The sequence below is a fragment of the Oryzias latipes genome, chromosome 7 (genome assembly GCF_053564925.1).
Source record: "Oryzias latipes strain Hd-rR chromosome 7, Olatipes_Hd-rR_3.1".
Taxonomy (NCBI): domain Eukaryota; kingdom Metazoa; phylum Chordata; class Actinopteri; order Beloniformes; family Adrianichthyidae; genus Oryzias; species Oryzias latipes.
Genome location: NC_136243.1, coordinates 20775143 through 20793682, shown reverse-complemented (window position 1 = coordinate 20793682; position 18540 = coordinate 20775143). Strand labels below are relative to the sequence as shown.

At 37.0% G+C, this 18540-nt stretch overlaps 1 protein-coding gene across 1 annotated transcript in view; it reads right to left on the bottom strand.

Moving 5' to 3' along the window:
* opn7b (opsin 7, group member b) overlaps nt 1-17003 on the bottom strand; it is a 108673-nt gene extending 91670 nt beyond the window's left edge. The window contains exons 1-2 of the mRNA XM_078950560.1: nt 16886-17003; nt 16149-16256 (exon numbers count right to left, since the gene is read on the bottom strand). The gene's annotated coding sequence lies outside the window, so the exon portion shown is untranslated. The remainder of the gene's footprint in view (nt 1-16148; nt 16257-16885) is intronic.
* Nucleotides 17004-18540: the final 1537 nt, after the last annotated feature.

Genomic DNA, 18540 nt, shown 5'->3' with positions numbered 1-18540 from the left:
ACACATGAATGCATTTTAAAGAATGTTGATATTTTCTCTTTTTATTACCTTATTTGGCTATTATCTTGTCTGTCAAGAAGGCAAGTTTTGCACCTTAGTCAAAAAATACCAAAAAAAAACATCAGTAAATAAAGGGAAATGATTGAAAAGCTTAACGTCAGGTTGTGGGGATTGTCAGTCCTTTTCCTCAGATCCGACATCAGTTCCTACTTTATTTTGACACCACTGTGCAAATATTATTGGACAGTATTCTTGAAATAGTAATTAAAAACCAAGATCAAGCATCTATTCATATACATTACCCTTTATTTGAATCAGAATTGTTTTTAATAGTTTCTTTTTTAAGATCTGTGATTACTTTGGAGCCATTTAAAGGTTTAAAGATCAAATGTAATATTAAAACTTAGTAGCATCCTTTCTTCATGGAAATTTCAAAAACACAGTACTTGCATCAAGTTGAAGTCCTATTTTTTGTGGTTTGGCATATTCATGCTGTAACCTCATGCTAGAAGTAGTTATAATTCTGCTTCCTTACATATGTTAAACATTCACAAATACATTGAAATTATAAAGATTTGGGCTTGGCACATTTAACCAAATGAAAATGATCTTTTACTATTCCAAAAGTCTTGTAGAAAGTGATATTATTGATGCAAATGGGGTGCACGCAATGCCTTATTTCTACTGCCGTCTCACATTTGACTTCCACTTTCTGAACTCTTTTATTATGTCTACTTTAGTTTTAAGGTTTGAATTACTACCCCGTTTCTCTTCAGACTTCCCCAGTTCTCTCACGATCCACAAGAGACTGGAACACATCGCTTTTAAAAAACCAAAGAAAGCCATAATTAGAGCATCATGTTTATTAAAATGTATTCAAATATATTTAAAGTGATTCAGCAGTGCTTTTAGCACGTTGCTCGTTACCCATTGTGACAGTGGATAAGATCACATTTTCTCACAACATGAATTCACAAACACAATTCTACATTTTTTGGTTTCATTAGTAACTCCCCTTTTTTGTCTTGCTTGCAGAATTATTTGATGCCTCTATATGAATACTTCATTTGCTCTTTAATCTAAGCACAATTCATTATTGGGATGAACCGTATTTTTCAGAAAATAAGATAATATTTTTTTTTGCATAGTTTGGTTGCAGGTGCGACTTATACTCAGGAGTGACTTATATGGGATTTCTTTTTTTCTAAATGGTTTATTTCAAGCAATCACAGAAAGATGAACAAAACTATAAAAGAAGCATTGACATACATTCAAAGACGTATCAAACTTAGGTTAATTAGATATGAAATCAAGGATTGCTTGAAAGGGAGTGGAAGGAAGTAAATTTATATAATCCCACCCCTCTTCTACTGTAACCATTTTATTACGTGATTCATCATTATCCGGTTCGTTTAAAAATAAATAAATAGCAACAACCACTAGAGGGCACTGTAGGTGTGTGTATCAGTATTAGCTACTGACAGCAACGCAGAAGAAGCACCGCTCAGTCTTACGCCGGGCTTGGTGGAATTGTTCCAAAGCGACAGAGGATGAAGAATTCAATGGATTTACTTAAAGTGACATAAAGAGTTCAGTTAACATGTTAGTATGTTCTTCACGCTATGGTTATCTGAATAATGATTCATATATTCCACTAATATCCTCCTATGTTTCATGATGCCTCATTTATTCGGTCAGTCTTGCTGTCCACTTTTGAATAATTTACCCAGTTAACTGGTTTTCTGCAGGTGTAAGCAGCTTCAGGGTAATTAAACAAATAAGTGGCTTACCACTTCAGTTCAATAAGGAAGTTCCTTATTTGTGTTTTCCATGGATGTTAAGTCTTCCTCTTCAAATAATTAATTACAAGATAGGAATGCAGTAAGTAAATGTTCAGTGGGGGTTCGAGTAGAACTTGCTTTCCAGACAGTTACAGTGTTTGAAATGTTCCTTGGACACCCCCTTAGAGGTGGATATTAGTGAGGTAACAACTAGGGGAGCTGGAGACTTTCTGGGAAACAGTCAGTTACTTTCCCTGCAAATTTTCCTTGCTTGTGAAAACAGCACAGTGCATGCAATAGCCTAATGGACGTGTTAATATTCAGGGCAAAGTTGTGTGTGCTCAACAGTTTTCCATAGTGCTGATGGGAGTGAACCAGGCCATAAAACAGCTTTTCTTTACATGGATAGTCACATGGAGTTCATCAAAGTAATGGTGGTCTTTTATGGGAAGACTGGAATAGGGGAATGTCGTTAACAGGCAGACTTGTTGGGACAAGTGTGAGGCCTTTAAATTACCAATGACACAGGCACTCCTTGTTTGTTACACACAACACATGACAGATAAGCACAGCTTTGATCTGCATCTCCGATTTGACATTTAAAAAAGGGGGAAACATTTTCTGTGAGACTAACTTTTTAACTTGGAATACCAGGTGATAGACCAAAAACGTCACACATCATGAAGGTCTAACAGAGACCTCCCTTAGTATGCAAGTAAAAACCTTTCAAGTCTCCCAGCAGTTTGCTTCTTATCCCTGGGTGTGGAGATAAAGATGCCATTATCTACCTGTTTCAGATAGACTGACTTCATCAGGACAAAGCGGGCGGTGCTGTGAGAATCATGTTCTCCAAGATCTTCAGTGTGTTTATTATGATTGAGCCTGTCCTCCAGTGTGCTTTATATGCTCTCAAACTATTTCCTGTTATTGGACAAGTTCCAGAAACACAAGTGGTTGGCCCAAAATTGACTAGCTGACAGAGTGACCGCAGCAGGGCACAATACTCTCTTATCCTTGTCAGTCCAGCAGTACAAATGAAACTCCTTTAAAAGAAGGCCAAGGAATCAGTCGGGAGCTTTTTTCTGTTCAAGTACAGATGCTTAAAGACCTAAGATACTCTAAAATGCAAATGTAATTGTCATAACGTTGAAGATGACTACAGGGAGGAGAAGAGCTGACTTTATTTTTTTCAGCTTTCTTAAGCCTTTGAACTTTTAGCATTTGCTTTTGTATATTTAAACCAATTGTGTGGAATTCCTTTTTCAATGCAGTCATGTGTTTGGTACGTAAACACACAAATACTGAATTAAAAAAAAAAGTCAAACAAATATAGAGGTATTTTTGTGTTTTAAATAAAAATTAAAAGACCTAATTTAAGGAGGAAGCACCAACCAAAGTATAATTAAAAGCTCTGCAAACATAAAATGGTTAAAACAATAGATATTTACTGTGTTTTCTGTGCTGTAGGGTGCTCCGAATTATAAGGGGCACTGTGGGTATTTGGAAAAAATTAAGGATTTTAATTGTGCGGAAAATGTGATGATTCATAAATGAATTGATTGGATATGAGGTTTCTGTCCACTGCAACAAAAAAAAAGAACAAAACAAGTCTGCCATGCCAACAGCAACAGTGGATCTTTTTTTCGTTTAATTAAAAAAGAAGTGACACTATAAAATGTAAATTAAAAAAAGAAATACATTTTAAAAAGTCAGACATCTGTAAGTTTTCAGGTTTCTGCTAAAAACATAAAGTGGTTTAATGTGATGACCCCTGCTAAATAACTTATACACATGGGATTTTGTGTTTATCTATATATACTTCTAAACATTTTTGGCCCCTTTACTATGAGACTCTACAGTGATTAAAAGCATCAAATTTATTCAACCACTGGTGTATTCTGTGCTTCTCCCATTCAATGCTTTTAGTAAAGTGTACTTCTTTTGACTTTCCGTTTGATCTTCCTAAATCTGTTCTTGGTTTGAATTTTTTTTTTCTGCTTTTGCTTTTCCATCTCGGGTTTCCTGTCTTTTTTGCTCTCTGTTTGTGCAGGAGTTGGACAGAGAGTTGGATGTTCCTGGTTTTATTTTCCTCAACAAGCCACACCCCTTACACACTTACAGACACTTCTCTTATCATCATCACCAGAATAAGAGCCAGCTTTTTTACTCATTTGCTGCCAGATTGTCAGTTATCCATGGAGCTCATTATGGATTTATTTAAAAGCCAGCTAACCCTGTCTTTCAACCCTCTGCCCAGCTCGGCTCACAAAATTTGGACTCCATTGAATCCTGGAAATCACTTTTTGCCTGCTGTCTTCTCTTTTGATCCACCACATGACTCAATACAACACATTAAAAAAATAAAGATCTTTGTTTATTCCAAAATGAATTGATTTTGAGAAAAATTGTGAGTTTGTTCTCAAATATTTTGCCTCAGTGGATTCTTCAACATAATGTTAGAATGTCTTAGAAAAAACGTTTTACCTTCACAACGGAAAGGCAACGTTTTGATTTACTTATTATTTTTTGAGAATTAAAATGCACGCATGTCAACAAATTTTTAGTCCCCCATTTTTCAACTGAAATACTGCAAACACAATGCATAAATGCACATCTTAAAGCCCTTGTTTTTCAGAATAAAAGACTAACACAGTCAAGACTCAAAGTTATTATTCCCTGGCAAATTTTAATTTTAATTTTTTTGAATGTAAGTAAATGTTGGTATGGTTGTTTTTCACATCCCTTTTGTACATCATCGTGTTACCTTCTGGGATGTGTCTGTCATTTCTAATTGAGAAAACATTTGCTGATTTAATAAAGTGCCCGTAAGTCCATTTTCCTGGGATATATTTGAAAAGTTCAAGGTTGACTGAACCTTAGAAACACTTTCAGGCTTTATATATCGTACTGGCAGCTAAGTACTTGTAAGAAAAATGTCCTTAAAAATACAATGTCCATTCATTTGTATGTAATTTGGATTATATTGCAAACTTCTAAAAGTATTTGAGAGAACAGGAAAAACCCATCAACCCACCAAATGAAAACTACATTAAATTTCCACTCTCACCAAAACATTGGAACCTTTAGAATAAAGCAATAAAGGTTTTACAGCTTCAGAGTGCGTAAAGAAACAAAAAGATAATCGAGCAGGAAAATGTAGCAAACAGTGAATTACGACTTTATGGAGAATATAGTTTGAAAAAAACAAGTTGTATAAACACATAAAAATGCAGAAAATTCATCCAGGTTGTCAGATCTAAAGAACATTTAGGAATTATTAGTTACAAGTAAGATAAAAAACAAATGCATTGTAGTCAGGTAATTGAAGCACCTAACACCACTTCAGACAACAGGAACTGAATGACAGATATAGAGCTGTCCTCACCATCGTTTTCATTATCAGAAATTGGTCAGTACAAGGTCTTTAATGGTGTGAGTTTTGTTCTCTGTTTTGTCCTGCCAACCAGAAATCCTCCATGGTAAAGGATATCCTTACTATTCCCATCATCCTTCATGAACTAAAGATATTCAAGATTTTCTGCTAACGAAAACATATGGGAAGTCTCCTTAAGAGCTGTTTTGTTCTCCTGTGAAATGATGAGCTCATCCAGCTTTGCTATGTCATTAACTAAAACCAGGAATCCTTTCACTTTCTTTTCAACGCAACTATGATGAGTCAGTTTTCTCTTTCGTTTAGCATTTTATGTTGATAATCTTTGGCAGGAAGATTATGCCTTTCCCTGCAATCCAAAAGACATATTGTAGAGTCAACATCAACCAACTGTCTGTGAAGAAAAAACTCTCATCAAGTTTTAAGAATCACTTCTTCACCACTGGAGTTGATGTACCTCCCTATTACCTCTATAAAATCACCAAGATTCACTCCCATTTTCCGTTTTCTTCCATCATGTCTTGAAAAGGGAAATATACTGTAAAGTAAATTTGAGAAATAAGATAAAACCTTGGTAAACTGGTAAACATACCAATTCTAAAATCAATTCCATGATCAAGGGGGTCTGCTCACCAGGCAACTCAACACCAGCCACCCAAATCAGAGTCGGAGGGACCACCACAAGGGCCCCCAGCACCAAAGAGCAAAACACTGGAAATGGCTACAGGAATAGAATGAAACCAGACTAAAAGACATTCCCTGCAGACTTTGTTGGTCAATTGATGACTGAAATTGTCCCTATGTGGTTGTGTGGCTGTGCGACAGACTGGCGACCCAACCAGGGTGTATACCACCTTTCCCTAAAGGTGGGTGGAATAGGTTCCAGTAACTGCATGGCCTTAAAAGGGACCCAGTGGGTTTAGAAAATGAATGGATAGGTTGAATACTGAATGCCCCAAAAGCCTCAATGTTAGGGGTGGGGGGGTGGGGGACACAATTTAGAGGAAGATGTTGCAAGCATTCACTGGGTCATTCTGGGGACTCTGGCTTCCTCCCACTGTCCAAAAACATGCTTCAGAGGTTAATTGGTTACTGAATTGGTTGGCATAAATTGTCCCTAGGTGTGTGATTGTGGCGACAGACTGCCGACCTGTCCAGGGTGTCCCCAGCCTTTGCCTGCAAGTGTTCGGGATAGGCTCTGGCAGCTCTGTGATCCCGAAAGAAAGACCTTATTGTTTGTGTGCATGTGAACAGGGATGCAAACCCAGGCATTAGCAAATTAAAGTGAGAAGGACTTGTAATTGTTTCTTGAATAACATCTATGAGAGAAAAATGCACACCAACTCCTGTTCAACTTGAAAATAAATCTAATTTGAGATTACGGGACCCTGTAATCCTCCTTACTGACAGCAGTGGAGTAAATGTCACCGAACAGAATTTTCCAGAACAGAAACGTAATTAATTTGTAAACCAATCAAACATTCCTGGCACAATAGCAGGGATAAGAAATGGATGTTGGAAAGCCAATGATTAGTGAACTGAACAATTCATTACTAGACTCACTAAGCAAAAAATATGTTCTTCACAGTGTTAACAATTTCAAATTTGAACTCAAAAAATTCTAGGGATGGACCAGAAACACTTTTTTAAAATGATTAACAGTTCACAACATACAGCGGCACACTGTATTATTACTGAAAACAAGGCAAAGTGCACCCCATGAACAAAATGTCGTACTCCTCCTGACATTAGGAAAATTTTCATTTCAGTATTTTATTTACCACTTGCTGGTCACCATCTCATAAACGTTTCATTATGGTCATCCTCCGCACCTGTTCAGTTGGATACTTAACATTCATTCCATTGTTACCCTGGTTCCAGATCTTTGTAGTTTCAATTAGTTTCAGGGTCAAAGTTCATGTGTAGTCACAGATCCATGTAACTGACTCCAACCTGCTATAACCAAAAATTCCCCTTATGGGTCACTTTTTCGAATGTCCTAATTTTTTACATGACGCTCTGCGCTTCATCACTCCACATCATTTTCCAGACTAAAAACATTTTGTTTTTTAAAGCAAAAGTATTTGACGCATTACTGTCTCACTCTGGTTGGGAGGAGCAAGACCTATATCACCTGTATTTATTTCCCTGAACTATATATTCTTTATAAGTGATGTCACAGACTCTTTTCCACTGTATGTGTTGTTTAGGTTGCACACTTTTGCAACATTGATTGACAGACAGTGCCGTGGGAAAAATCAGACAAAAGTCATGGTCTTTCTTTTTTTTTTTTTCATAAAGAAGGTCCAGATGCTATGCATAACCTACAGGTGATCACACTAATTTGCTTCCATAGAAAATTAAGTAATTGGCTGATAGTTGAACTTTTGATTTAAAATGAGCAAAGTGGTTTTCCTCCCTGTTGTGAAACTGCAGATCTGCTCTACACTTATCACACAGTACCCAAAGGTTCAAGGAGAGTCAATTACATGTGTTTTGTGAATTCAGAGAAGTCCGATGCCTTTCCTTTCTGGTGTTTTGTCTGGGCTCTGTAGAATCAGAGCAGCAACCTAGTTCGTATTGCAAATAAGTCAATCCTGTTCCCGATGCATGATGGACACCAGCCTTTGTCGCTGATTCTGTTCACAATTTTCATGGGACAGGTATGTTTTGGGCTCTACATACAAAACGTGCAGCCATTGAATGCACATCAAAAGTTAAACCACTTGAACTTTGACCAATCAGAGTGTCAGGTTTGGTAGGGATGTTAGGGTGGCATCATTTTCAAAACACGGAAGTGCCAACCGTTTGATCATGAGGGAGAAATGAATGATTGCAGTTTGTGGAAATCTGGAATAAGAGCTGTCAAAGAAAAAGTCTAGAGCAAGATTTGCACCACTTTGACATTTTGTACCAAGCCTCTTCCAACTGTGAGTACATGGGCTAGTATTGGTGGCTACAGTCCAGTATGAACATTATAAGCTAAACGTGCTTTTCGGACTTGCGATCAGTGCATTCTTCAACGTGCCACACACGCCTGTGTACGTTGCATAAAAATGAAAACCTGTCACTCAGTGATTGGACTGAAATACAATCATTGCTTCCTGGGCAGACCTACAGAGGACTTTTTAAAGATGCTCTCATGAGGACATAACAAGGTGAAGCAATAAATCCCAAGAACAGATCATTGGTTTTCCCTTCCTCACTTCCTTTATACAGTATTGAGAGCTGCAGGAAAGTATCTTAAGAGGCAAATGTCACCCAGCTCATTCATTTTTCAGGTGATAGAGCTGTGTTACAACCCCAGACACCACAGGTCACTGAGCAGCAAAACTCAAGAGGTTCCTTTATGTATCAATTTCCTCAGCTGTCAAACTGGTTCCACAAAAAACATTGACGATGAAAAAAAGCTTCTTATTCCAACGAAGTTTAGACACGGGTGAACACTTAAGGTCATCAAAAATGTTATTTTTCTTTTACCTAAGAAGCAGACTTTTGCACAAAGTAGACTCATCTAACTGTACTGTAATGGGTAAATGCAATCTTTGTTTTTTTTTTTCAATTGGCTTCTATGCATTCAATACTTTGCCTGCACATGGCTACTGTCAACTTTGATAGGGGGACCTTCAGCTTCATGCCAGGAAATCTTGGTCACTGCTGGCAGATTTTACATAAACATCATTAAGTTCTTCCGCTAAAGGGGCTCGACAATTATGGATCACCATTTTTACAATTCGGCCCTTGATCAGTTTGAACGTCCATGCAAAGCAATCAATTCAATTTAAAATAAATATTGTTCCTCTAAGAAAAATAAACCAGTGAGTTGAAAATATCCTTTGGTGACATAGTTGAGTCATCTCTGACTAAATGCATCGCTGTGGGTAAATCTCTGGGAATTCATTCCGATCATTCATGATTGACCTTTTTCATGAGTCTAATAGAATTTTCAAACAACATCCCTCTAACATCCCTCTCTCTTCTTCCCTTCTTTCCTTTTCCGTCCGGTCCAACACCAAAGATTTTCAAACATGGTTGAAATAAATAAAGTTTGGCCTCAATTACAAAAGGGGTTTATTCAGACATACCTTTGGTTTGTCTGAAGATTAATAACCCCTCTTGTTAAAGTAAAATATGTCCAACACAAGAGGCCCTCAGCTCTCATCTGTCTGCCCAGCTGTTGGACAGGACAAGTTAAAAAAAAAAAAGTCCACTGATGGGGATATAAGAAATTAAAAAGGATGAATGGGTATTACAGGTCATATAGTCTGTGTTTTTGAGTTCAGTCTTCATTTACATTGAATTTTCATTGAAAAAAAGGTTTGTAATATTTTAAAGACTTAATATTCATACACATTTTCAGGTTTTCACGATGTAAGAATGACCTCCTAAAGCAAAGATTTATGACTTAATTTTACCCTAAATAAACATAGTTACTGGAATTGCATTTGTCACATGTGATAAACACACAAATGCATTTTAAGGTGCAAGAAAAAGAATCTTGCCTATCTATAATGAGAACCCATAGCTATTTTTTTACAAATCCACAACGATAAAATTATTTTACTGTCAACGTCTGACTTCATTTTTAACCTTAGTTTTTGGGTTTAGTTTATAAAAAAGGGAAAAACAAGGTAAACACTGGTGTAGTTTATCCTTGCTGGCTCATGAGCATTTTATTTAGCTAAGATCATCAGAGCATCAAAGCATAGACCTGAGGTTGGACAGTTGGACAGCAAAGTTGTGGAAGGTGATAAAAATGGTTACCGTATATAACCATTTTAATGACAATAGGTGAGCAGTTTGGTGATGTTGAACAAATTCCAGGTTTTTTTTCAGTGCAGTCAATTTGAAATGGTCAATTCAATTCAATTCAATTCAATTTTATTTGTATAGCCCAAAATCACAACAACAGTCGTCTCGATGGGCTTCGAAGTAAAACATGAACTCAAAAGGATCGTGAATACAAAGAGTGCAATAGTAGAATACTAAAATGAACTAACAAACTGACTAAGCTATGCTCGCATCCCTGCCCTTAGACCCCCCTTCGCGGTAAGGAAAAACTTCCAAAAAAAACGGATTCCGGAAAAAACGAAGAAACCTCAGGCCCACATGAAGGAGGAATCCTCCCCCAGGACGGACAGGCGATTTACCAGAAATCTTAGAGAAGAATTAACTTATCTAAATCTACAACTACATATATAAAAGTCCAGCAGACGAGCTTCATCCAGCCGTGGTTGTGGGGACAGTCAAAGGCGCGAGTCGAGCCGGAGACAGGAACCACAGCCAGGTGTAGGAGCAGGAGCAGAGACGAGGTACTCGGTCAGGAACAGAGCAGAGATGAGCCAGAGGCAGGATCCACAGCCAGGTGTAGGAGCAGGAGCAAAGGCGAGGTAAACGGTCAGGAACTGGAGCACGGATGAACCAACTGGAATCTGGAAGCACTCCCACTCCCCAGGAGGGGAGAGGAAAAGAGGGACAATACATGAATCGCACTGTACCAAACAGAGGCATGGAGAACTAAATGATGAATTATGATCAAGAATAGAGGAGAGGAAGGGTAGAAGTAAAAAAGGAAAGAGGACAGAACCCCAGTGCACCATAGTTACCCCAGCTTCAACTTCTAGCAGCCTTTTTAAAAGAAATAGTTATTAAGTTTAATTTAAACAAATTAACATTAAGTTAAATAATCTCTGAATACTAACTAGTCTGACAATAAGCCTGTCCAAAGAGGAATGTTTTCAGTCTAACTTTGAATGTAGAAACTGAGTCGGCCTCTCTTTCATGAGCTGGGAGTTTATTCCATAAGACAGGGGCTTGGTGGCTAAACGCTCTACCTCCAACCGTACTTTTACTAATTCTAGGAACCACAAGCAGTCCTGCATTTTGCGAGCGAAGTGTTCTCATTGGATGGTAAGGGACTATGAGGTCCTTAATATAGGACGGGGCCATTCCATGTAAGGCCTTATAGGTTAACAGGAGGATCTTGAACTTGATTCTAGAATCAACTGGGAGCCAATGGAGTGAAACTAACACAGGAGTGATGTGATCTCTTCTGCTAATTCCTGCTAACAATCTAGCTGCTGCGTTCTGAACAAGCTGGAGACTTCTTAAGGAACTCTTAGGACACGCTGCTAACAAGGAGTTACAGTAATCCAGCCTCGACGTAACAAATGCATGGATGAGTTTTTCAGCATCACTCTTAGAAAGTATATTTCTGATCTTAGCAATATTCCGCAGGTGAAAAAAGGCAGTTCTACACACCTGAGATATGTGAGCCTTAAATGATAAATCCTGGTCAAGTCAAACATTTTTTAAATCTGTGTCAGACTTTATTTATTTATAAAACAAAATTATAAAAATACATTTAAAAAAGGGCTTCTCATACAATGCGCAACTCAAAGCGCTTTAACTTTTAAAAAAACAACAACACCATATTGCAACAAAAACCCACCCTTCACCCTTACCACTCCCCTCTGTCAACACATGTGACATATGACCCCGCACACAATGAATACTTATAAAAGTAACTTCCGTAAGCAATGAAAAGCTTGGCTCTACTGTGAGAAAAGAGTATTTGGGAATCCATTCATACCATGTGCCAGTTGGGCCACAGGAACATTGCCACAGAGCCCACCCAGACATTTTTTAATCAGTGTCTTCATCACACGTCTCCCTTACTCTCAGAAAAGATTTTCTCACTTCCAGTAATTTGTGGGTACACTTGTGTAACTACATCTGTTTTCTTTGTGCTGTACAAACACGTCTGTCTACAAATTACAGAGCACTGTTTTTGTGAACAAAAACATCCCTTTTGTTCTCATATGGAGAAGACTCCTCTGATGAAGAATGCAAGCAAATCAGTGTAATACACTTTGAAGTGAAAAAATAACATGCAAAAAATGATGTATTAAAATGTGCATGTGCATGCTTTCTTGTAAATGGGCCTCTGTCAGTTTGAGTCACATCTGTGTCGCTGTTGATGTGAGCAGAGTTACATAATTAAAACCCTAAAGGAGAGAAAAGAAAGAAATGAGGAGACATTGGAACATAGATGATGCTGTGAAGACTCTCTCCTCCTGACAGAGACCCCAGAAAACACTTTGAGCTAGTTAAAACAACCCCCTGTGATGTTCAAAGAGAAAACAGCAACTCACTTCAGGTTTAAATAAAAAAGAAATGGAAAAATAAATGAGTAGCCCGATGTGAGAAAATTTTGACTCAATACTTTAATGAGAAAAAAGAAGCCACCAATATCTCATTGTGATTTCTAGTGTTTGAAATGTCCAAACATAATGATCCTGTGAGGTGAGCTGTACTGTACCCTGTGGCTACCTTTAGATGCTCGTAGAGTGTTATAGGTTTATGTTTGTTGTTCTCTGGGAGAGCTTTGAGCTGAAGCCCTGCAAATATTTCCACCACATCTTAAGAAAATCAGACTTCTTAAAAAAAAAATAAGCAGGGCTTTTTTTTTTCTTTTCGCCAACTTGATCAAATGCACATTGCTGTTGCTTTTAAAGCAGCCTCACAGAAGACTAAAAGGCTTTTGTCATCTGAAATTTTAATTGAAAAAAATGTGGAAAAGAGGCGGTTGGGCTTTTTTTAGGATCATTTTCCTTCTTTAAACAGCTTTTTGTCCACATCTGTTCCAACGCATTGTCTTGACTGACTTAATAATCCCTGGACATGTAACTTAACCATAATGCCTCCATCCATCTGCCAAACAAACAGCACAGCTCCTCACATATCTGGTGTTTATCTGCATTAGTCGCATATAGGAACAAGTGACAGAAAGATTCACAGAGCAAGCTCAGACTCTATAATAAATGATAAGCCAGCACAAATTCTGCAGACATGTACATGAACTGCAACAGAAGCCATCCTCTATCTTTAGACTTCCAGCAAGCCAGGAAATGTTCATGGTTCATTTAAAGGGGCGCTATTTTTATCAGTCACATCATGTGGAAACTCTTTCCCTAACACATAGTCACATATGAGCAAACAATTCACACGTAGCCAGGGAGCACATGACACGACATGACAATTGATAAGTCTCGCAATGTTAGAAGTAGAAACTAAAACTACACCATATTAATATCTGTTCTGTTACCTCTTTGACATTAAAGGTGAAAGGAAAATGTTTGAAACAGAAAAGACAAAATTGTCCTTGTTTTGGACAATTTATGGTTAGGGTTGCATTTCCCGGGGTGACCTAGGGTTGCTGCTACAGTTTTGGACTAGATGAAGGCAAATGTTACTGTGATTTATCTGTTTTACTTGAAATGTCCATTAATTGTTATCATACAACTAATGAAACTAAACTCCCCTGTAGGTTGGATACATGAGGCACAGAAAGGGATGGAGGACTTGTGTTTCACTAAACTATTGGAAAAATAATTTACATACCAGAAGAAAAAAACTGGAATGACCTGTTATAGGATAGTCATAGAGCACCAAAATATGCAATTTAACATAAGTGAAAAATTAGTATATCAACAATAAATGTTTTCATTGACTGAATCAATAACAAGCAACAACTGAGTTTCTTCCGTGTGAGTTAATGAGTTTCCCCCTGTGTTTTAACCTAGTTTATAGATTTCCAGCAGGAACTGGATTGATGTGCAGCAAACTGTGAACCAGCTCAGATGAGAATTGGCATCTTTAAGTCTCAGGTATTAGACTTCAGGCTAAAAAGAGGAGGTTTTAATCTTAAGTGGGTAATGTGTTGATGCCTATAGTGGAAGGGTGTGTTAATGTCAAAATTCTCTTTAAGTCTAAACAAGAGCAGGGGTAGATGAAAAAAAACTACCTGCCCTTAAAGCTGCTTGTAAAGGTTTTATTGAAGAGAATACAGAGCTCAAAAGCAAAGATGTAATTTACAGGTCTATCTATGGTCTTGGAGGTCTGATCACTGGAAGGGTGAGGGAAAAGAAATAGATTTTAATGCATTTGTAAATGTTAATTGTTATTGCAAGGTCAAGCTGACAGACTGGGGAAAAAAGAGTATTCTGTCAAAGCCATGAGTGTAATCAGAAAGATCTTAAGTATAAAAGTATTTATCTGTCACCTGTCACTGTGCATGTGATCTGATGTGCAGTTTATACTTCACAGCGATCGGCCATCGCTTCAATCATACCACATCCAAACTGCGATCATGCGGTCTAGTTCATACTAAGGTTGGCCAGTTTGCTAACTGTGACTGTCTGCGATATACCTGCAGTAAACTTCTGAGGGACATATATACTTTTCAAACCTGATAGCACGATTGTTTCCACCGTTCCAGCGGTTTGGTGTTTTTCTTTTTTTCATTGTCATATAAAAATAGATCTTTGAGATTCTGTTTTTTGTATAAAGCTTTTTTTTTTTGTTACATGTAAAGTTGAAGATGTTTGCATCTACATAAGTAAGTGTTTCGTTAATAAATGATGCGGACAAGACAAGGTGAATCTTGAATTTTATTTTTTATTTTTTTGCATTTTAAAAGCTTCAGCATACCAAATACCTATACATAAAAATCAAATTGAGTTTTAAATAATTTTCCACCTGCTCCATGTCTTAGTTGCATTAGAAAGTAAATATGTAGTGAAAATTTTTATTTTTATTTTTTTGGAACTTAGAATGAAAATGTCTGACCCCTCTTGTATTCAGAATGCATTAATAGCTGTGACTTCAAAATATACTGAGACATAGAAACTACAATCTTTAATACTTGGAGTGGTACAAAAAAATGCATTTCACTACTGCAATGCAATTTAAGTATTTGACAAATAAAACTGGATTGATTGATTCTAATCGGTTGAAAAGAGAACGAATAAGCTAAATCATGACTGTTTTTATTTTTTAAAAGATTAGGAAATAATTTCTAATCATTCATATGTTACTAACACACATTTTTAATCTCCAACAGGCTCCAGCAACCTTCTGACCCCGAACGAGATGTAGCTGGTCAGGAAAATAGATGGATGGAGATCCCACCTTATAGAAATTCATAAAAGTAGTCAACAAAGCTGACAAGCTTTCATTTGGTTGTTTTATTTTACTCATTTTTTTCTTTTATTTTGAAATTAAACATTTATTCTTCTTTAAGATTTACTTTGAAATTTACTCAGTTCGTGGATTTCTTCTACCAAATCCCTAATTATTGGACCTAATTGATATGGACTAATGTTTCCAAAACATGGACTGCCTTTTAAAATAACCTAAATAAGAAATTCCAAGGAGTGCAGGTGATCTACTTCTATGATCACTTTTCTTAGAAATGAACTTTCAACCTTTTCTTTTAAGCTCTTAAAGCATTTCCCATACTTTGATTCACTGTACTGCAGGCCAAGGATTCCACAAGAAAAGAGAAATATCTTTAAAAGAAAAAGGGCAAGGATGTAAATAAAAAGAAAAAAGTACTTCCATTTTTTCACTAATTTGTTAATTTGTTTTTAATTCAGTTGTGTCAAGTTCACAGACAACCACAACAACTGAAAATCAAAGAGGGATGATTTGGTCAAAGTAGAACTGAATGAAAAAGCAGCAGTGAGACCTTTGGATCAGGTGGTGCACACAAGGCATCCAGACCAGATGAGACAGTAGGTTAGTGATGCCACTGGTGGAAACAGAGATGATCATTCATGTAATGTCACCTCCCTCTCAGCACCAGCACTGACCAGCCAGCTGCTAAGCTAAAATTGATAATGTGATTTGGTGCAATTATACAGACTATATGTCCATACCATATATGGAATGACTCATTTCCTGTTACCCCTGCCCACCAAAACCACCACCATAAAAAGTATACAGGATTTTGCAACGCTTTACAAACTGCAATAATTTTACAATATAAACCAAAGAACATTCCAACAAGAAAAAGTAGCTCTCACTATTTGGAAAAGCTCTGCTGCTGAATAAAGCTGTTTGGTGGGAAATGCAAAGGTTGTTTGATATTCAGTTGAGGTTTGTGGTATTAAATGAGATCTTTTTTTACCTACCTAGCAGAACCTCTCAGTCCAGAAGACTTGTCTTTGTTTGAAGTCTGTCAAAAGATGATGTAATGGTCCCGATGACCACATTTATTCCTAACCAATTGTCACACACTCCTGAAAAAAAAGACAAAAACAGACAATTTTTTTAGTTAAAACTTTAGCCAGTGTAAATTTGTTTAACCAAATGCTGTTTTTGCTTCACTGTTAAGCATGAAGCAGTAAAATGAGATTGGAGATCAAAAAGACTCCTTGTAAGGAGAAAACTAAGAATGAAACTGGAGTTAGCGAAACGGCAAAGAACAAGACAGGTTTGAATGCTTCACATTTTCCCCTCTCTGTGATTGAAATAAATACATTCCGCTAGTAATTTAATCACAGGTTTAACCACCATGGCCCCACAAACACTGGCATGCAGAGCTCAGAAAACTCAAGTTCTCCTACTTGTGCCCATTAAAAGAAAAGAAAAAAAAACATCAAGCACAAGAAAAGACCTTTTAAAGATGCACAGTGTGATGCTCAAAGCTATCTTTAAAGGTTTTGCTCTTGTGAAACTGATACAAACAAAACAGAACAAAAAACTTAAGATCATGAGAGCGGATCAAACGTGGAAACCATTCAAAGACGAGACAATTTGAACTTTGCAAGCTTGTACAGTGAAGGCAGTGCCGTTGTCCCATTAATGCAGCTGTATTATTCAACTTCTACACTCTCACAGAGAAAATAACCATCAGGCCATAACTCACAATGGATATGAAATATCACATTCAACAACCCAACTGTGAAATAGCCATGGATAAAGAAAGACTGTGGTTCTACCCACACAACACATGAGAGTTTGACAGCATTTTTGCAGGCTTTTTACTGCAGTTTACTTGCTCTGCAGCCAGATGCCACCAATCATCAGCCCTTGATGGACTGATCATGGACAGGTGTGCAAAGCTGAAGAAAAGCAGAAGCTGTTTACTGTTCTGAAGCTGTCAGGCAAAGCCAAGCCAACAATTAATGTTATATGAAATTACAGAAAACAAATCAATCACAGAAACAAGTGTTTGTGCACATTCTGTTCAAAACGACCTTAAAACAAGTCCTAAATGATATAAAGCCTAACAATAACAGAGAAAAAAAATGTTAAAATTAAAGTAATAATTCACCATAAAGAAAGATCACAACATTTTTCTAAATTTTTCTTTTTTTTTTTTTTAGGAGAGGAAAATGTCAGCCAACTGATGCTTCATGATGTATGAAAAGGAATGTTCTGAGGAAAATTTGCTTTGGTTTCCAAAACAGCCATTCCACTAAGACTCCAGTGAAAAAGCTTCCAACGCAGATGTCTGACATTAAATTGTATACTTGATCACAACTTTGCAAGATTTATTTTGGTTTCATGTGTAAAATAACTTTTCAAATGTGGGAGAAAAGTTCTGATGTCCTCCCTTTGTTTTCTCAGGGGTCAATTTTAGGTCTTCTTTCATTTTGTCATGGGCTTTACTTTTCTTAAAAGATTCTTCTAATATCCTTCAATATTTCAGAGATTTGTTAGCTGTTTGATTTATTAATTTCAGCAATGGCAAAAACTCATCCTTTTTGTTCCTGTTTAAAAAGGTGATGTGAGTAAAAAAAAAAAAAGAAAGAAAGAAAATAGAGTGTCTTTTAGCTTTTCTGTCAGTGCGTGTCAAGTGTATTGTTTTTGTTTCCTCGTGTCCTTGCAATATAATGGTACTCAGCACAACACTATGGTGAATTTGAGAAAATGTAGGACCGTGACCCTGAATACTGCCTCAAATGCCTTTTTTTAGTAGCCCAGTGATGGTGGTTATGATTTATTTCAAATGCATACTTCAGTATACATCATGTAGTGGCAATAGAATACTCTCCCTGCAGGGGTGAAATTCTTTCTTGTTGTTCTGCAAAACAACAGCTTCATCTCAACGATGTGACTGTGTGTGACACTGTGGCCTTCTGAGAGGAAACATTTCTCTGACACTGTTTTTGTCTGTTCTTATCTCTGTGTTTTCCTTTATTCCGCATACTGCCAACTCTTATACTCGCTTCAACACCTCAGCTCCCCCCCACGGACTGGCTTAATGGAGAGGACTGAACTCCTGTCATCACATTACAGCAATTTGATGATGAAGCAAAATTTAAGGTTACCTAAAATCTCTGGATGCTCGGAAGGGGCCTTCAAAATGTCACAGTGAGACTCCAGTGTGAAACAAGGCCAAAAGATGTTTGAATGTTGGAATTTATTCAAATTGATTTAGATTAGAAAAGTAAATTTTGAAATCATACATTTTTTAAAGTTCTCCTGCTGAACAGTGTTCTCTTTGGGGCATTTGAATGTGAACTTTTTTATCATTTTATATTATTGAAAGTCTGTTCTTAATGAAAAGGGTAAGAG